This window comes from Eubalaena glacialis, chromosome 14 (genome assembly GCF_028564815.1).
Source record: "Eubalaena glacialis isolate mEubGla1 chromosome 14, mEubGla1.1.hap2.+ XY, whole genome shotgun sequence".
NCBI classification, from domain to species: Eukaryota; Metazoa; Chordata; class Mammalia; order Artiodactyla; family Balaenidae; genus Eubalaena; species Eubalaena glacialis.
The window spans coordinates 11,172,519-11,190,312 of NC_083729.1; positions in this window are offsets into that span (position 1 = coordinate 11,172,519).

A 17,794-nucleotide genomic window follows, 5' to 3' on the forward strand; every position below is an offset into this window, starting at 1 on the left:
CCTATGGCGCCTTCCGGGGACAGACCCCTCCCCCATTTCCTCTGCTGCAGCTCCCCTCTGAATTACCCAGATAATCTCATGAATATTTCCTGCGTTTTTCAGATGCTAAAAACCACCACCAAATGGAAGAAATTAACTACTTGATGATCCTGAGCACATAGCCCCCAGACCTACTGGCGCCTAAGGATTGATAATGTTAACCCCCTGATACCTCAACATCAACCAATCAGAGAATTGCCCGTGAGCTAATCACATACCCTGGGACTCCCCCCTCCGTCACTTGACCTTTAATAATGCTTTGCTGAAACCCGTTGGGGAAGTCTGGGGTTTTCTGAGCAGGAGCCACCCATTCTCCTGGCGTGGCCTTGCAATAATCTTTTCTCTGATGCAGACTCTGACGTTTCAGTTTGTTTGGCCTCCCTGTGAGTCGGGCACATGGACTTGCGCTCGGTAATATGTTGACCCACATGCCACAAGCAGGGAACACACAAAAGCAGACCGGGAAGGCCAGCCTGTTTTAAGCAGCACCGGGATCCCTCAGGATTCCTTTGCTCTTGTCTTCAGGACTCCTCTTCCCAAAGCCCTTGCTTCCAACACCTGCCCGTGTCTGAGCAACGGTGTCGTCCCCACCAGCCTCTGAACCACCACACCTCAATCGCTTTTTCTTTGGCCCCTGTTTTGAGCGTCCCCCTATTCTTCTCATCCCTGACTTTGGCAAAACCTATCACCAGGCTGGGGTCGACGATGATTTCACCACTGAATCGGGCTGGGGGACGTGGGTCATTGTGAGACGATGGACGTGGAAACAATCTGTAAACTCGAATGTGCTCCACAGATGGAGGAAAACGGTTGTTAGGACAACATCTCACTGTCTCGCCTCCTTAGAACCCGGACCACACCTGGCGCATAACCCACGTTCAGTAATCCCTCCTATTGTGGATGGAGCTCACAGGTGTGTGGGGTGGACAGCGGAGGCCCATCCTCACAGAGCTCACCTGTAGTGAGGAAGACAGATGCCTGCAGGACCAGCAGAGAGCCCTGGCAGGAAACCAGCCTGTGTGGGATGGAGGGGCGTGTCCTCTTCAGAGACTGTCTCACCTAGAGTACCAGGGAGTCTGACACAGCCTCAGAGTTCTCCCTGGGCGCTGGCCTGATTAGACCTGACCCAGGGAACTGAAGGCTCGTCACGATATGCGCATCCAGAAATCATCCAGAGAAGGCAATCGGGATTGAGATTCTTGCTGTAAGAACGGACTGAAGAAATCAGAGATGTTGGCCCTGGAGAAGAGAGGAAGTTCACTGAAAACTTATTCTGTGAAGCTCTGGGGGCCTGAATTAGGATGAAAGGGGGAATTTCAGTTCAACCTAAAGAAGATCATCCCAGTCATCAGAGTCAGACCATGGCAAAAAGGCTGAGCCATGGGAAAGTGTGTATTTTTCATCACGAACTAGGATGTTTTAATCATGAACTCTGATGGGAAGGGTGGCAGTGTGGCTACTAAACAACAGCAGCTCCATGGAGAAGGCTGGTCATTTCACGCATCACACAATCGCCTAATCAAGAGTAAGCTCCCAGCATCCCACACTTGCTGGGTGATGCTGAATGAGTCACCGAACCTCACTGGGCCTCTGTTCCATCATCTATAAAAGGAGGAAAACCGTACCCCATACCATAAAGCATCAAAATGAAGATCAGTGAGCTTGCTTTGAAAAGCAAGCGTAAAGTGCAATGTAAAGGATGTGGATTTGGGTTGTACTCTGCCCCCCACCCCTGTGATGTTCTCAGGAAACATTCCGCATCTCCTGGCAGTTCTTCTTCACCAGTGTCCCCATGCAGCTCGAGTCTCAGTGCCGCCATCTGTGCATCAGTGACATTTTCTTTCAGTGAGAGAAGCACAGAGAGAGCTCTTGATATAATGAACTCAGCGGACTACATCGGACTGTCTGCGTAACGACCATATTCTATTGAAACAAGGGGAGGACACGGCACAGGTACTGCTGAGCCCCTGTGTGCTCCTCCCTTGATCCTGGCACTCATGGGGCGGACCACGTCTTTCCCTCTCGAGGGGCCCTGCCGTCCTCCCAGCCTTGGAAGGGGGAGCACGACCAGCCGGCTGGGGCAGCAGGAGGAGGACAGGACTTCAAGCCGAGGGAATCCCAGGTCTTCACCTTTCCTGATGGGTAATTTGAGTTCAGCCCTGTAACCTCTCTGAGCCTTCGTGTTTTCAGCTGTAAAACTGGAGAGATTATCTTAATTCTGATCTCAGAGCTTGCAGGGAGGATTAAATGAGATATTGCTGGGCAGAGCTTCAGCGACAGATAAGAGAGGCACATGCCCACTCCCCTTACTGCCCAGAAAACAAAAATAGGATAACTTTCACACACGGTACAGGGCTCTCAAAAGTATTAGAAATCAGCTATATAATTTATGATCTGTAAATCGGACTCAATTCCATATAAAATATAAAACAGTGCAAAAAAATCACAATACTCTCATCGATACAGAAAATTAAAACAGTAAAACCATGAAGACTCGCTTCTGAGAGAGGCTATAAAGGATGGTCCAGGGCTTAGGATAAAATGATAAAACTGTGTCCTGGGGGGATTTGGGACCAGAGACACAAAACTGGCTCCCCCCGTGGCAAACACTACATACACACACGTGCTTACAGGCATGTTTGTGTGCACACACCCACATACAAGTGCACACACGTTTGAACCCAACTGGGTCTAAGATGATCACTGAGAGGCAGCTTAGTATGGAGGAAAGAGCAAAAGCTTTGGAGTCCAAATGACATTCTGGGTCTGTGGTTTTTCTTACTAGCTTCTTGAGTTTGGGCAAGCTACTTCTCCGATCAGCATAATAACTAATTTTCAAAGTTTCTGTGAAGATTAAATCATATACCTAAATTGGCTAACCTACTGTTTAGCACATAGTAAGTATTTGATATATGGTAGTTTAGAGTGGTAGCCATTACCTATATGAATGTATGTGATTGCATTAGAATGTAGTGGGTGTTGGTGGAGACGAGGCCCACGTGGGCTGACATCCCCAAGGTCACGTAGGACATAGTTGATGAGGTGAGAACCCACAGTTCTTGCTCTCAGTCCTGTGCTCCATTCACCTGTTTAGTGGTGAGTACGGCCCCCAAGAGAAATTCACCAAGTGGAGAATCGTGTTCCAGCCAGGAGCTCCATCAGAGTGCTCTGGAAGGCTGGAAGGCTGTCTTCCAACTCCCTCCCGGTTATGTGGGTGGTGACAGCCCAGGAAGAAACAATCTCAATGTTTGTTTATGGAAACCATTTGTTTGCAAAATTCCTTTTTGTGTACATCGCTAAAACCCTCAGTTTGTAATTCCCCATCTGTGGTTTCACAGGGGAAAATAAGTAAACATTAAAGAAATTTTAAAGAAAAGTGTTACATGATGAAACTTGCAAAAATGTACACAAGTCAGGAGGGCCCGGCAGGGAGAAAGAAAGCCAGGGGCCCAACATGAAGTGAGACAGTGACCATCAGCCCCTCCCTCTAAGATGGACAGCCGAGACCCCGAAAGCACTCTCTAGGCCTTTAAAAGGAGGGCAGCCCCAGCCAGGCTCCATCGGCTGGAATTAAGTTGGGCCATCCACAGTTCTAGTTAACACTGCTGTCACCCCGTATCGACAGAATAGGTCCTTCTGGGATTCACTGTAGGAGAATAAAGTTGAGTTACTGCTGCCCCAGTTGCTGGCATCCTTTAGCATTTCTCCACGACCCAGGCTTTGCAATCTCACCTGCCACAACTTTGGACCAGAAAGGATGTCTTAGCCATTGAGCTTGAAGGTTACTTCTCAATGTATCATCTATTATCCTGTGTTATCATCACACAGAAAATGGACTTGGTCAAGCTGCACAGAGTGATGAGATGCCTGGGCTTCCAACTGGGCTCTTTATACTGGAGGAAGGATATCTGAAAACCCCATCTCAGTATCTAACCCAGCACGATCGTTTTATAGGCAATTATCCCCCCGTTTGGCCTGAAATTCAAATAAATGTTTAGAAATGCTCAAACCTCCGGATGAAAGCTGTAATTAATGTGTCAATGATTTTCTTCTAAAGGGCATGCAGTCAAAAAGAGGAACCAGCATATTAGAGCAATTAATAGAAATTAGAGATGTGAGGACAATGGGTTTACATTCTGGTTTCAAATATTTTCAGGATTTAGACGCTGTCAGGTCAAAACCTGTTGTGGCTGGAACCCAAACTCTGATTAACATTCGTGTCTTCGAAGGGGCATCACACATGCAGAGTGAACTCTGCAAACAGCAAAACATAAAAAGACAAAGTCCTGCCACATGGAACTCAAAATCTGAACAATATGTAAACTAAACAGAAGACAGAAGTATCCAATCAAAACAATGTGGACAGGGAAGGGGTGCTAGGCTTAGGCAAGGAGGGACCCTTCAGGAAAACCAGAATGGAGCTGAGGTGATAAGCACAAACAGTGCCACCTGTACCCAACACTGGGTCCATAAGTGACATATCTCCCCAGCTGTTCCCACAAGCCAACTTCAAATGGCTGGGCTGGGCTGCAGACTTCCCTGTCTAGCGTATTATCAACCCTAGAATTGCTCTAAAATCACCCTTCTTCTGGAGTGTGGGCAACTCAAGGGCAAATCCTAGTTTTTATATTCCCAACCTTCAGTTCAATGCATGCAGAAGAGTAGGTGCCCAGGAATTGCTTCCAGAATTACATTAGATTGAGGGCTGACTTCTCACATCTATCTAATTTTTAGACTCTTCTTTGGGTTTCTAGAAATGTGTATGCATCTTTCAAGGTCCCCTGCATGTTGCCTCCTCCCAGAAGCCTTCCTTAACTGCTATAGCCCACAGCAGCCTGACCCTCCTTTGCGCTACAAAATCACTCAGTGGTTCCTATATTTCTTTAGGTATCGGCATCTAGACTGTAAGCTCCTGGAGGATGAAGAGAAGATCTTTTTCATCTTTGCATCTTTCACAACTGATTTTTTTAATAGATAAGGTGTTATGGACGGAACTGTGTCCCTGCAGAATTCAAATGTTGAAGTGCGAACCCCCTGTACCTCTCAGAATATATATTTGGAGATACAGTCTGGTCTTTAAAGAGGTAATTAAGGTTAAATGAGGTCATATGGGTGGGGCCCTAATCCAATAGGACTGTTGTCCTTATAAGAAGAGGGAGAGACACCAGGAGTGAGCACACAGAGGAAAGGCCATGTGAAAACACAACGAGGAGACAGCCATCTACAAGCCAAGGAAAGAGGCCTTGGAAGAAATCAACCTGCCGACACCTTGATCTTGAACTTCCAGCCTCCAGAACTGTGAGAAAATACATTTCTGTTGTTTAAGCCTCCCCATCTGTAGTATTTTGTTATGGCAGCTCGAGCAGACTAATACATAAGGTATATAGAACATGAAACTATCTTTTATTTGTCCTTTCTCCTCTAAGCAGTAGAAAGGGAAGCAGGGAGATAGAGAAGAAAGAGGGGATGACTTAAGCCTCCAAGTTCCTGAATTTGAGCACATTGATAATCATGAGAATTAATCCTAGAATCAAGGATATGTGTACGTTAATTGTGAACACAGATTTAGAATGAGGCAGAATGATCTAAAGTTATGGACTTTGGAAGTAAGAGAGCCCTGGATTGGAAGAGTAGATCTGACATTTACCAGCTGTGTGTCACTTAAACTCTCTGGACCTTAGTTTTCTTATAGTTTTTTTCACATTTGAAACGTCTACTTCTGCCTAGTCTTAGCCTACACTGCTGTAAACATTAATGCGTTAATGTGGGTAAAATACCTATAATGACTGGCACATTCACAGATGCTGAATTACAAGGCAGCCACAATTAAGGAGCATTCAAAGCAGGAAGAAAGACACTTCGGGAGAAATGGAGGAACGTATGTACTCAGCATATGCTTCCTTGGAAGGTTCTGGGCCTAAATCTCTAGTGAGGGTCTTCTCCCACATCTGGATGAGTGGCGGAAGTGGTGAGTACTGACAAAGACTCTCCTTAACCCAACTTTAGGCAGGCTCCTGTAAGCCCTTCCTCCACTGGGCCACATCTTTGGGCCTTGTCCTTAAGAGCAAGAAACATGCTACGTCAGTTTAGTGAGAGTCTTCTCCCTGTAATATCTGATCACGCTCAATATTTGATCAAATTCCTAATCCCCCTGTATCCTCCTAAGTGACATCTGGTCATCCTGGCCTGCCCTCAGCAAGAATCCTAGGTCAGTTTAGCAAGAATCCCCCTACCCTCTTGGTAATTTTCCATCCACTGACCACCCAACCCACTCCTTGGCTATAAACCCCTACTTTGATCTAGAGTTGAGCCCAGTCTCTCTCCCCTACTGCAGAACCCCATTGCAGTGGTTCCTTGAATGAAGTCTTTCTGACCATCTTTAACCGGGGTGAGAATAATATTTTTTTAACAGTCCAAACTCACCATGTAGGCTTGAATCCAGTCTCTTTTCCTGGGCAATATATAATATATTCATCTCTTGAACCCCAGTGTCTATTACATGACAGTTCTGATAAATTGTATTCAGGTCATGGAAGTAGCTGGTGGGAGTAGGAGGAACAGGAGTAATTCCTACTCTGACTTGCTTTTCTTTCTTTCTTTCCCTTCCTTCCTTTCTTCCTTTCTTTCTTTGGCTGTGAAGGTGTTTTTTTTAATTTTTTAATTTACTTTATTTTCAGTTGAAGTATAGTAGATTTGACTTGCTTTTTTTTGTTATGATTAGTTTTTTTTAACATCTTTATTGGAGTATAATTGCTTTATAATGTTGTGTTAGTTTCTGCTGTATAACAAAGTGAATCAACTATATGTATACATATATCCCCTTATGCCCTCCCTCTTGCGCCTTCCTCCCACCCTCCCTATCCCACCCCTCTAGGTGGTCACAAAGCACCGAGCTGATCTCCCTGTGTGATGCAGCTGCTTCCCACTAGCTATCTATTTTACATTTGATAGTGTAGTGAGGTGGATGGACCTAGAGTCTGTCATACAGAGTGATGTAAGTCAGAAAGAGAAAAACAAATACCGTATGCTAACACATATATATGGAATCTAAAAAAAAAAAATGGTTTGGACTTGCTTTTCTAAACAACAAGCTGAATTGCCGGCAGCCCCATCCAGAGACCACACCTGAGAAGGAGTGCCTGTTCCTGGATCTTGTAAATTCTGGACACATCCCCTTATCTACAATTGACAAAAACATATGAGGACACGTGCATTTAGACTCTTTTTGTCCAATTTGTCAAAACTCTTGCAGCAGGAAGCTCAGGACTCCCTAAAATAGCTCCTGATTACCATGCCGAGCAGTGAAGCTGCTTTGGAAATTGTCAAGTTGCCCGGAGAAGAGATTCCCTCCATCATGACAAAAACCCAGAGTGGCTCTCAACACTCCATCTTGAAATGATTACCTTCAGAACTCACGCTAATGAGTGCTTTTACTGAAAAATCTGCATCTTTCAGACCAATGAACCCTGAAGTCATACTCACTGTGGGAACTGCACATCTTATCATGGTTTCAGTTAGGCTCAAAAAGAGAAAAAAAAAAAAAAACAGATCTGGAAAAGAGCAAAGATGGCAAATGACACTATGCAAACTACTTTTCAGATTTCAAAGGATTAAAAGTCAGGAGGTATTGCTCATCTCATCTCTATAAAATCTTCCCTCATGTTGAGGGAGGAAAACAAAATAACTTTTCAAGGATGTTTTTCCTCTGTGACAACATCTACATAAAACATGCATGAAAGAGGAAAGACAGACGAATGTTTGGCCTTGTTTGTGAGTGCTTGTAAAATGAACGGTAGATTAGCACTATCATTACACTAGGGAAGCCAGTCATGCATAGATGAATTGGAGGAAACTGGGACCCCTTTTATCAAGTCCATGAGGAACGGTCTCCTGATCCAGGTGTCCTACCTTTTGTGAGGACCCCCACCATGAGGATCTCAGAGCTGCAGTGTCCCCTGGAAATATCCTTTATTTAAAAAACTAATTCATTTTTAAAAGTGGAACCCAGCTGTCTCCTGACGTGCTCTCCCCCATGGGCCTACTTGTGATGCTGTTTCTTAGTTATGTCTGTAAATTTCTCATCCTGGGGAAACCGAGGCACCAAAAGGATGGCTCTAAACTAAGTCTCTCTGGTCCCTCCACTCTAGCTCCCAGCAGGCACAGTTCCTCCCTTGGATGGATGATGCCCCTGAGGCCCCTAATGGGCCTTGATCAGCTCTTTCTGTGACCTAGGGTCCATCCTGGCCCGTCTTGCAGTGAGAATTAAACTCAAATACATCTGCGTTTAGGCTAGAGGACTCCATAGTTGCTGCCCCTGAAAATCAAAGTGAAAACCAAAGTCAACTGGGCACTGTTGGCTCCATGCCAGCTCACTAACACGAGCAGACACATTCTACGGCTCCCCTGGGCCTCCCAGTCTATGCCCTTCAGTGTGGGCCAGGCCAAAGGTCAATCAAGTTTCCTGCCCTAGGGCTAACGGCTCTCCACTAGGACCACCAAGTCGCTGCCATGGAAAACTCCAGCCTCCTTCACACTGGGGTGAGCCCTTATCCTAAGGGCCCACACAGCCATCCCAGAACAGGCATCATTTCTCAGGGCACCAGTTCGTCATACCTACACCCGATTACGTTGTTACAACACTTATTTGAAAGACCAAAATGTAAAACAGATCAAAGTGAAGCTTTTTTGGGAGAAGATAGAAGGATTCTAGCTCAAATTCTTCATTTTGGCAGCTGTGATTCAAGAACACACAGCTCGAGGTGGGAGGAAGAAAGGGGGAACACAGCAAGTTAGTAACAAAGTAGGCATGGCAGGTAGCATTTCCCCAAGTTGGTCCCTCCAATGGAATTCCACCCCACATGCTCTTCTTAGGATGTCAGATCAACACTCCTCTACCCAGAAGAAGGGTTTCTGTCGCCAGCCCAGAGGAAGAAGAGACCTACTCCCCCAGGAAGAACTCTTTAAACCAGGGGTTCTCAGCCACCAGGGAACATTCAGAACTGTCCAGAGGCATTTTTGTTTGTCATGACTCTTTGTCATCCATCGCTATCTAGTGGGTAGAGGCCAGGGATGCTGCTGTGCACCCCGCAATTCACAAGACAGTCCCCACAACTAAGAATTATCCAGCCCCAAACATCAGTGGTGCTGAGGTGGAGAAACCCTGCTTCAAACCATAGCAGATTCTGGGTGAGCTTCTCAGAAAACCACCAAGCAGAAACAGGATACCACATGCCTTCAAGTTACACCAGAGGGAGGACATGGATTTCTCCTGAGTTTAAGGAGAAATCCATGTTTCATGAGTTTAAGGGGACTCATTTCCTCCCAAACAAGAAATAAGCATCTATCACCCTTTTGCTTCTGAAGGTAAGAACACTACTCCCTCTCTACACAGTTTTTCTCAGCTGGAGGTGGGGCTGAGAGCCACAAGATGTAATGAAAACTTTATCCAGGAAAAAATGAAGTGACTGAATCTTTGTCCTTGAAGAGTTTGTAGAGTTAATAAACATGCAAACGAGGATGGATGTCCACACAAATGAATATTTGAAGTCTTCTGCCTACTTTCTCAGGATGGATCTCTAGAAGGGATTACTGTTTCAGAGGTATTTGTCTTGAGGCTCTGGAGATATTTTCTCATTACTTTCCAAAAGTTTTACCCGATAAAACTCCCACTAGCAGTGTATGAGAGTACCTGCCTCATAGCTCTGGCTAATACTTTTATCTTTAACCTTTGTTTATTTAAGAGGTTAAACAAATACTCACCTTGTTGTTTTAATTAACTTTAGTACGGCTAGCTTGCTTTATTTGTTAATTGGCCATTTGTATTTATTCTTCAGTGAATTTCTCACTGTGTTCACTAGAGTTTTAGGGTTTTCTTATTGATTAGTGTGAACATTTTTATATATCAAGTGTATGAATCCTTTACCATATTACTATAAATATTTTTCTAATTTCTCATTTGTCTTTTGAATTTTTTATAATGTTTTGGTTATATGGAAGATGCTTAAAATTTTTTATCTAGTCAAACCCATTTGATTCTTTAGGATTTCTTCTATAGAGTGGGAGTTCCTCTTTAAAGAATCAGGTAAATATTTTCCTATTTCAACCTTGGTTTTGTATTTATAGTCTTATAAACATATAATTATATAAATATTTAAATAGTTTCCATACAAAGCAGTAAGAGAAATGATAAATATACCACCTAACTAAGAGTCACAGGGAAAGGAAAAGACTCTGACATTGACATTTCTCATCTGAGAACAAGTGTAGCCTCCCATTTTATTTATGACTTATTTTATGTACTCAGTAGACCTTTTTAATTAAAAAAGAATGATTGACAGCTAAGACACAAAAAAAAGTATAAAGAAGAATATAATACACTCTCCTGTATCTTTGCATTAGCAGGAGATAAAACAATATCAATGCCGGTGAAGACACCTGAGCCTACCCCTGGGCTGTATCCCCTCCCTGCCCCACTGTGAGTAGTCATGACCCTGAATTTGCGTTTATAATTTCCATGCATTTTTTTCACTTTGTACTGCTTAAATAAGTATTATTACGTAAAATATACTTTTTCATGTTATACACACACACACACACACATGCATGCCGGCATGCACGCACATGGATACATACATGTATTGTATAACACTGTTTTCCTTTTCCTCTGTGACTTGCTCTTTTTTACTTACTATTATGCTTGGGAGGTTCATTAATATGGATGCAGATAACACCAATACATATTTTTCACTGATGCATTTTATGTGTTTGAATGTATCAACTTGTTAATAGTCATTCAGCCTCCCAATTCTTTTTCCCTTCACACACAGCTGCTGTTAATATCTCTGTACCTATATCACTAAAATAATTTGCTAGTGTTAGTCACAATTTCAACAGGATATTTTTAAAACTAGACATAGTGATTTTATAGTTCTTTGGGAAGAAAACACTTGAAAAACTCAGGGAAAATCAGAAAAATCTCTGGTGAAGAATAAGGAAGATAACACCAGATATTAAAATATTTTATAAAACTATAGTAATCAAAACATTTTAGTGTTGGTTCAGGAATAGAGAGAACAGAATAGCTCAAAGAGCTCAAAAATAAACCCAAGTCCTTAAGAAAACTTGTGCAATGTTAAAGGAAGTATTTCAAACCAATGATTTAAAAAAAAAAAAAAAAGCTGATTTAATCAACAGTGTTGGGGGACAAGTGGCCAGTTAGTTCATAAAACTAGGCTGGATTCCTATATAGAAATTAATTCCAATTGTATTGAAGATGAAAGAAAGAAAAGAAAGAAAGAAAGAAAAAGAAAGAAAGAAAGAGAGGAAGGAAGGAAGGAAAGAAAGAAAGAAAGAGAAGGAAAGAAAGAAGGAAGGAAGGAAAGAAAGAAAAAAAGAAACATAGAGGAAAGAAAACAATACGTTTATAATCTCATAATGAAGGAAATCTTTTCAAGCAAGCTATGAAAACAAGAAGTCATAAAGAAAAATATCAACAAATTAGATATGGTAAAAATAAATATCTTTAAGATAGCCATGGCGGGGGTGGGAAGGGGAGGGGACGTAAAGTCAAAAGTCAAACAAAGGTGTGTGTGGGGACAGGTTTGCAATTCATGTGACAGATACAGGGTGAATTTCCTTAATAGACAAAGATCTCTTACAAACTGATATGGAAAAACTTAAACCCACAACAAATAGACAAGTAACAGATTTCAAGCAGCGTGCTCACACACACACACACACTCACACACACACTAAAGTTGTCAGAGAACATATAAAAATGGTCAACTGAACTCACAGTGAAAGAAATCCCATATACCCTGTTTTCCTATGAGAATGGCGAGGATTTAAAGGATGGACGATACCCAGTGTTAGTGAGGGTGTAGCAAAAAGCTGATGGCGGAACATAAGTCTGGGTAATTTGATAGAATCTCTATACATTTAAAATACACATACTCTTCAAACCAATAATTCTACTTCAAGGGATTAATTTTGTTACTGATACTGATACTGTTACTGTTACTGATACAACTACACAAAAATTAATCTACAAAAATGTCCATTGGGCCATTGTCAGTAATAGAAAACAACCTGATATAACCTGAATGGTTTTTGGTAGGAAACTAGATAAATAATTCATGGCAGACCTATACAGTTGAATACTATGGGGTCGTATTTTAAATGACAATATATCAATGAAAAATTGTTACATAATGAAAAAGCAAGTTGCAGAACAGCATGTGTGCTAGAGAGAGATGCACTCTCCACTCTCCTGCATCCTGCCCTTTGCCCTTGGAGACAGCTTGTATGGACCACATCAGCAGACCTGCCCTCTGGCTTCCTGTTGGCATCTGCCACGGGGCAGCCCCAATAGCAGACCAGAGGTAGTAGAGGAGAGAGAGGTCCAAGAATGTATCCCCCTGGCTCCCTCATGGCAAGGATGCCTCAGGCTGGCCGTGCACCCCCAGCCAAAAAGCAGTGTTCACTCAACTTTCTCCTTCTCATTTCAGTAACTATTCCTTCCCCTCATTCCTTCAGCCCGAGGCTGGGGCCACCTCTGTTACTATTGGCTCCCATTTCCTGCTCTGTCTTGCGTGGTTCCCCAAAGTATCACCCATCTCTTTGTAACTAACCCCTTTGCAACTAACTGAACTTTCTGGAAATTACCCTCAATAGAGTGTGTCATTTGTTTCCTAGTGGGATTCTGATATACTGTGTATACTATGATGCCATTTATGGACCAAAACTATTGTCATACACACACACACACATGCATAAAAAATGCCCGGAAGGATCCACAGAAAACTGTTGCCAGTGATCACCTCTGGGGAATGGAGTTCGTTGGTAAAAATTGGGAACAATGAGTGTTTTACATTTTCCTTTGTATAAATTTGTGCTAATTGAGGTTTTTCCCAAACAAAACCAGCATTTATTACTTTTAAAACAGAGAGATGTTTAAAGATAGAGAATTACAAATCTGCCACTGTGCCCTCTGTCTTTAAGTCTTTGATCAGTTCTTTGAGGTGCCTTTGAGGGGTCAGATCTCTTCATAAAGAGCACCTCTATCCTAAACCTCTATTCTAATAACTGCCCTGATTAGACACGGGGGCCCTTGGAGCTAAAAGCCTGGGACAGTCTCTCCCCTCCATTCCACAGCAACAGCAAACGTTGAAAACATGAGTGTGTTTGCTTCATCTTATCTGATACAAAAGTTTTGAGGATTGGCATGGAATGCCCAGGAATCTGGTCAGGGAATATTTAAAACATCAAAAAAAAAAGAAGTCTGTTGAGCAAAAGAGAATCTAGAATTTCTCAGAATCAAGGGAGAACGATGCAGGCCAATGTGCCTTCTTTCTCCTGAGGACGTGCCCTCTCAGCCATGCTAATTTGGAGGAGGCTGAAATTTAGCCAGTATCAGGAAGATGAGATTATCTAAAATCTCTTTATAAAATGTCTCTCCCAGCATCAGACTTGGACTGGGACCTGGCATGAGATATTTGACAAGGGAGAGAGGGGATGGGACCTGGTGACAGAAACACAGGTTGCTTTCCAATAACCTTAGAGGCCAATTCCCGGTTGTCCACTAAGCCCAAGTCCCGTCTGAAGTGGCTTCCATATCTGAGATGGTTTCCATTTCACTGTAGCATCAGGTTCTCAGATCCCTTTGTCACTGTTGACCAAGTCCACAATCGAGTTGTCTCCAGTGGCTTCCTTCCAAATGCCCCTTACCCTACAGCAGCCTGGCAGAACATTTCTGGCTGCCCATCGGTTCTGACTTCCAAGGCCAATGACTGTGCATGCAGTTGTACCTCTGGTCATCTCACCTGTGACTTCATTTCTTTTCAGTCACTGTTTCATCGAGGGATGGAGAAATATTTCACAATGGCTCAGAGCTCTTCATAGAAAGTGCTAGGATTGTTGCATCGCAATTCCAACAGGCAAGGATAAAACGAAACCACCTTATTTATGCTATGCAATCAAGTTATAAATTACACAGAGAAATGTCTATTTTTATGTCAAGACTTTTCCCTCCTCTATGAGTGGTTTGAAGGCTTACACTGTAGGACCCTGATGTTTCTATCACATACAGCCAACCATGCAGCATTCAGTTCAACAGACTTCTTTGGTTTGAATCCTCTGTGCCAGACATTTGCCGGAAACTGGGAGGCAGTGATGAATAAGACAGCACCCCTTCCCTCAAAGGGTTCGCAGCCCAGTTGGGAACACAGAAAAGTGAGTAAGTAAAAGCAGCCCATTGTGTTTCATGTAATAGTGGGAGGTACTGATGTAGCACTGAAGTGTGTGATGCATTCCAGAGGGGAAGAGAGAGCTGGGAAGGCTTCATAGAAGAGGTCTCTGGATCATGGTTTTGAAGGTTGCATAGGAGTTTTCAAGGCATACAAGAGGAGAAAAGACATTTTGGACATAGGTCCAGGCATCTACAAAGGCCCCAAGATATAGTTGGACTTGCTGGGGCTGAGTGCTGAGAGCAGAGAGTGTCAGGAGATTATCTATGTTCCTTTAACACAGAATTGAATTTTATTCTGCAGGCAAAAGGAAGCCCTGACAGGGGAGAAACACGGTCAGATGGCAGTTTCACTGTGGGTGCTGGGATGGGAATTAGCCTAGTGGGGGTATCATAGTATTATTATTACGAACAATATAATATCAATAAAGCTGGCATAACGCATTCTCCTTAAGGGCACCCTCTTTTACTGCTAGAAGAAATAATGCTTTGTCCTACATCAGTTCTTCCTTCTAGAAAGCTCAAAGAAGCTTGTGAACTTTGCCTCTTTAATCTTTTCCAACATCTCTGAGGACAGGGTGAGGAGATAACACCTCCACTCGGCACTCACAAAGACGTGCATGTGAATTACGTCCGTCAACTTCACCCATTCCCCAGCTCCCCCCAGGGGAAGAGGACCCTGGCCCTGGACCTCCAGGGTGGAGACAGGATTTGAGGGCTCTTGATCTGAATTGCCGACCGCCAGCCTGTACTGAGACTTTCCCAAATAATGGGCTTTTCATTGGAAAAAGCTCGGACCATACAGAAAAAAGAATAAACACAGGCATACAAATCAGTAGTTATTCCATAACCCAGAGATGATGACTTTTTAACATTTGGATGTATTTCCTTCTGGTCTTCTTGGCCACACAATAAAATCAGGATGAGAGAGAATATACAATTTTGTGTCCCAATAACTTTCAATCCTCCTGAAGGTGGAGGGAGACTTGAGAAAATGGGCATCATATAAGGAGTAAAAAAAGGAAAACGTACTGCAATTTGTTACAGTGATCAAGATCTGTGAGACAGAAAACTGCATAGAAGTGAAGGGCATTTCTACAACCTCTGTTCTAAACTCCTCTCAAGCAGGAAAAGTGCAATAAAGTTTTAAGTTATAGTTGGACTGTGTAGGCAACCTCACAATCCCCTCCAAAGCCTGGTTAATCTGACTCTGAAACTATAAAATGACAAAGGACCAGATTAATCTCAGAGGCTTTAACTCCAAGTTTGATTCTTCTGAAAAGAGGAAATGTGAAATTTTGAAACGGACTGGGGTGGAAACATAGTCCAGCCACTAACTAGTTGGGTGGCCTTAATCAAAACATTCAATTTCTCTAAACCTCAGTTTCCTCATCTGTAAAATGGGAATGATATGTCCACCATCATAAATGTTTGGGAATTTAAAAGAGGTTGAAGCATGCAGTGAGCACTCCATAAAGATACTTCACCATCATCACTCTCACTTTCAGGTCCCTAAGAAATCAGGTAGAAGTCATCGCTCACTTCTGAGGCCCCTGGAGGGATCTGTCAGGATCTACCACCTTCACTCGTTTCCACACAAATTCCCAAGGACTCAGGACCTTCTTTGCGTCCGGTACTAACCTGAACCTCTCACCATCACCCCTGCTGTGACCTCTAAAGTGGCACTCAACTTCTGAAGCTCTTTTCATTTTGAAAGAGCTCCGGTTCCTATTGTATCTGGTGTGTCTAATCCATTCCCAGGTTCTCAGAGGATGTCGCCATACTCCCTGGGCTTCTGCCACCCTTGGCCCGGTCCTCCAGGTGGGACTCATGCCCTGCGATGCAATTCTCTTGCTTGGCTTAGCCCTCTAGCAGACAGGAGCTCTTTGAGGGCAGAACTGCATCTTGGTCATCTCTGTAGAACTACTCCCTAGCTCCAATGGCCAAGCAGAGAGAACAGAGCCAATAAACACTTATGGAAAGAGTGATGTATACAATAATTCAAACTACATGGCATGGTTTTCTACCGCTATAATATTGGCAAAGCAGCAGTTCTTTTCTTTCCATTGTCTGACTCTGATAAAAAATAAAGAACAGAACACCTCAATGCCACCCTAGAGGTTCATAGAAGATGAAGGGGCCAAAGAGAGCAAGCCAGGCCCTCTGCCCCAGAAGCCACTCCTATCCACCAGGACACCCTGGCAATGCCCCAGCCACGCAGGCAAACTGGCCTTCTCTTTCAGCACTAGTGGACTTGGCAGGCTCTCAGCTGGAAGAGGTGGCCCTTTCTCCTCCAGAAGTCCTGAACCATCACGGTCAACCCAGTCTTTTTAAGCCCAAAGGGCTCACGTGCATCTCAACATAATTTACCAGAACCGAGCTGATGAGAATACGGCCTCATCCACAAAGATTCAACTTCAGAGCAACACCATCCCTAAATGCTCTCATGTGCCAATAACACCTCCTCTCCTCTCTAGAAACGTGGTACTCATGACCCACCCTTGAAGCCCTCGCCAACTGGGGCAAAAAAGAGATCTGCAGGATGATTGCTCTAGTTATCCATGACCTCATTAACAAGTTATTCCAATTATTCCAAAACTCAGTGGCTTAAACAAAAAAAAGGCAAGCATTTTATTATAGCTCATGATTTTATGGGTCAAGAACTTGGGCGAAGCTCAGCTGGATACATCTTCTGCTCCATATGGCATCAACTGAAGTCATTCAGTGGAATTCGGTGGGCGGAAGGGCTGGTCAGGAGGACCAGATGGCTTCACTCCCATGTCTGGTGCGCAGGGGGGATGGCTGGAAGGCTGGGCACAGCTAGCCTGAAGAGGCATCACGTGACCTTTCCACCAGGATGGTCTCAGGGTAGTCAGACACTTTCTGTGATGGCTCAGAGTTCTCAGAGGGTTCAAAGAGCCAGGAAGCATAAGCCTCTGATTTCTCAGTAGCATCATTTCTACCCTATTCTATTGGTCACAAAGCCCACTCAGATGCAAAAGGTTGAGATATAAACCCCACCTTTTGGTGGGAGGGCTGCCAAAGAATTCACAGGCACCTTTATTTTTTTAAATTTTTTTTAGGTTTCTTTTTTTTAACATCTTTATTGGAGTATAATTGCTTTACAATGGTGTGTTAGTTTCTGCTTTATAACAAAGTGAATCAGCTATACGTATACATATATCCCCATATCCCCTCCCTCCCACCCTTCCTATCCCACCCCTCTAGGTGGTCGCAAAGCACCGAGCTGATCTCCCTGTGCTATGCAGCTCCTTCCCACTAGCTATCTATTTTACATTTGGTAGTGTATGTATGTCAATGCCACTCTCTCACTTCGTCTCAGCTTACCCTTCCCTCTCCCCATATCCTCAAGTCCATTCTCTATGTCTGCATCTTTATTCCTGTCCTGCCCCTAGGTTCTTCGGAACTTTTTTTTTAGATTCCATATATATGTGTTAGCATGCGGTATTTGTTTTTCTCTTTCTGACTTACTTCACTCTGTATGACAGACTC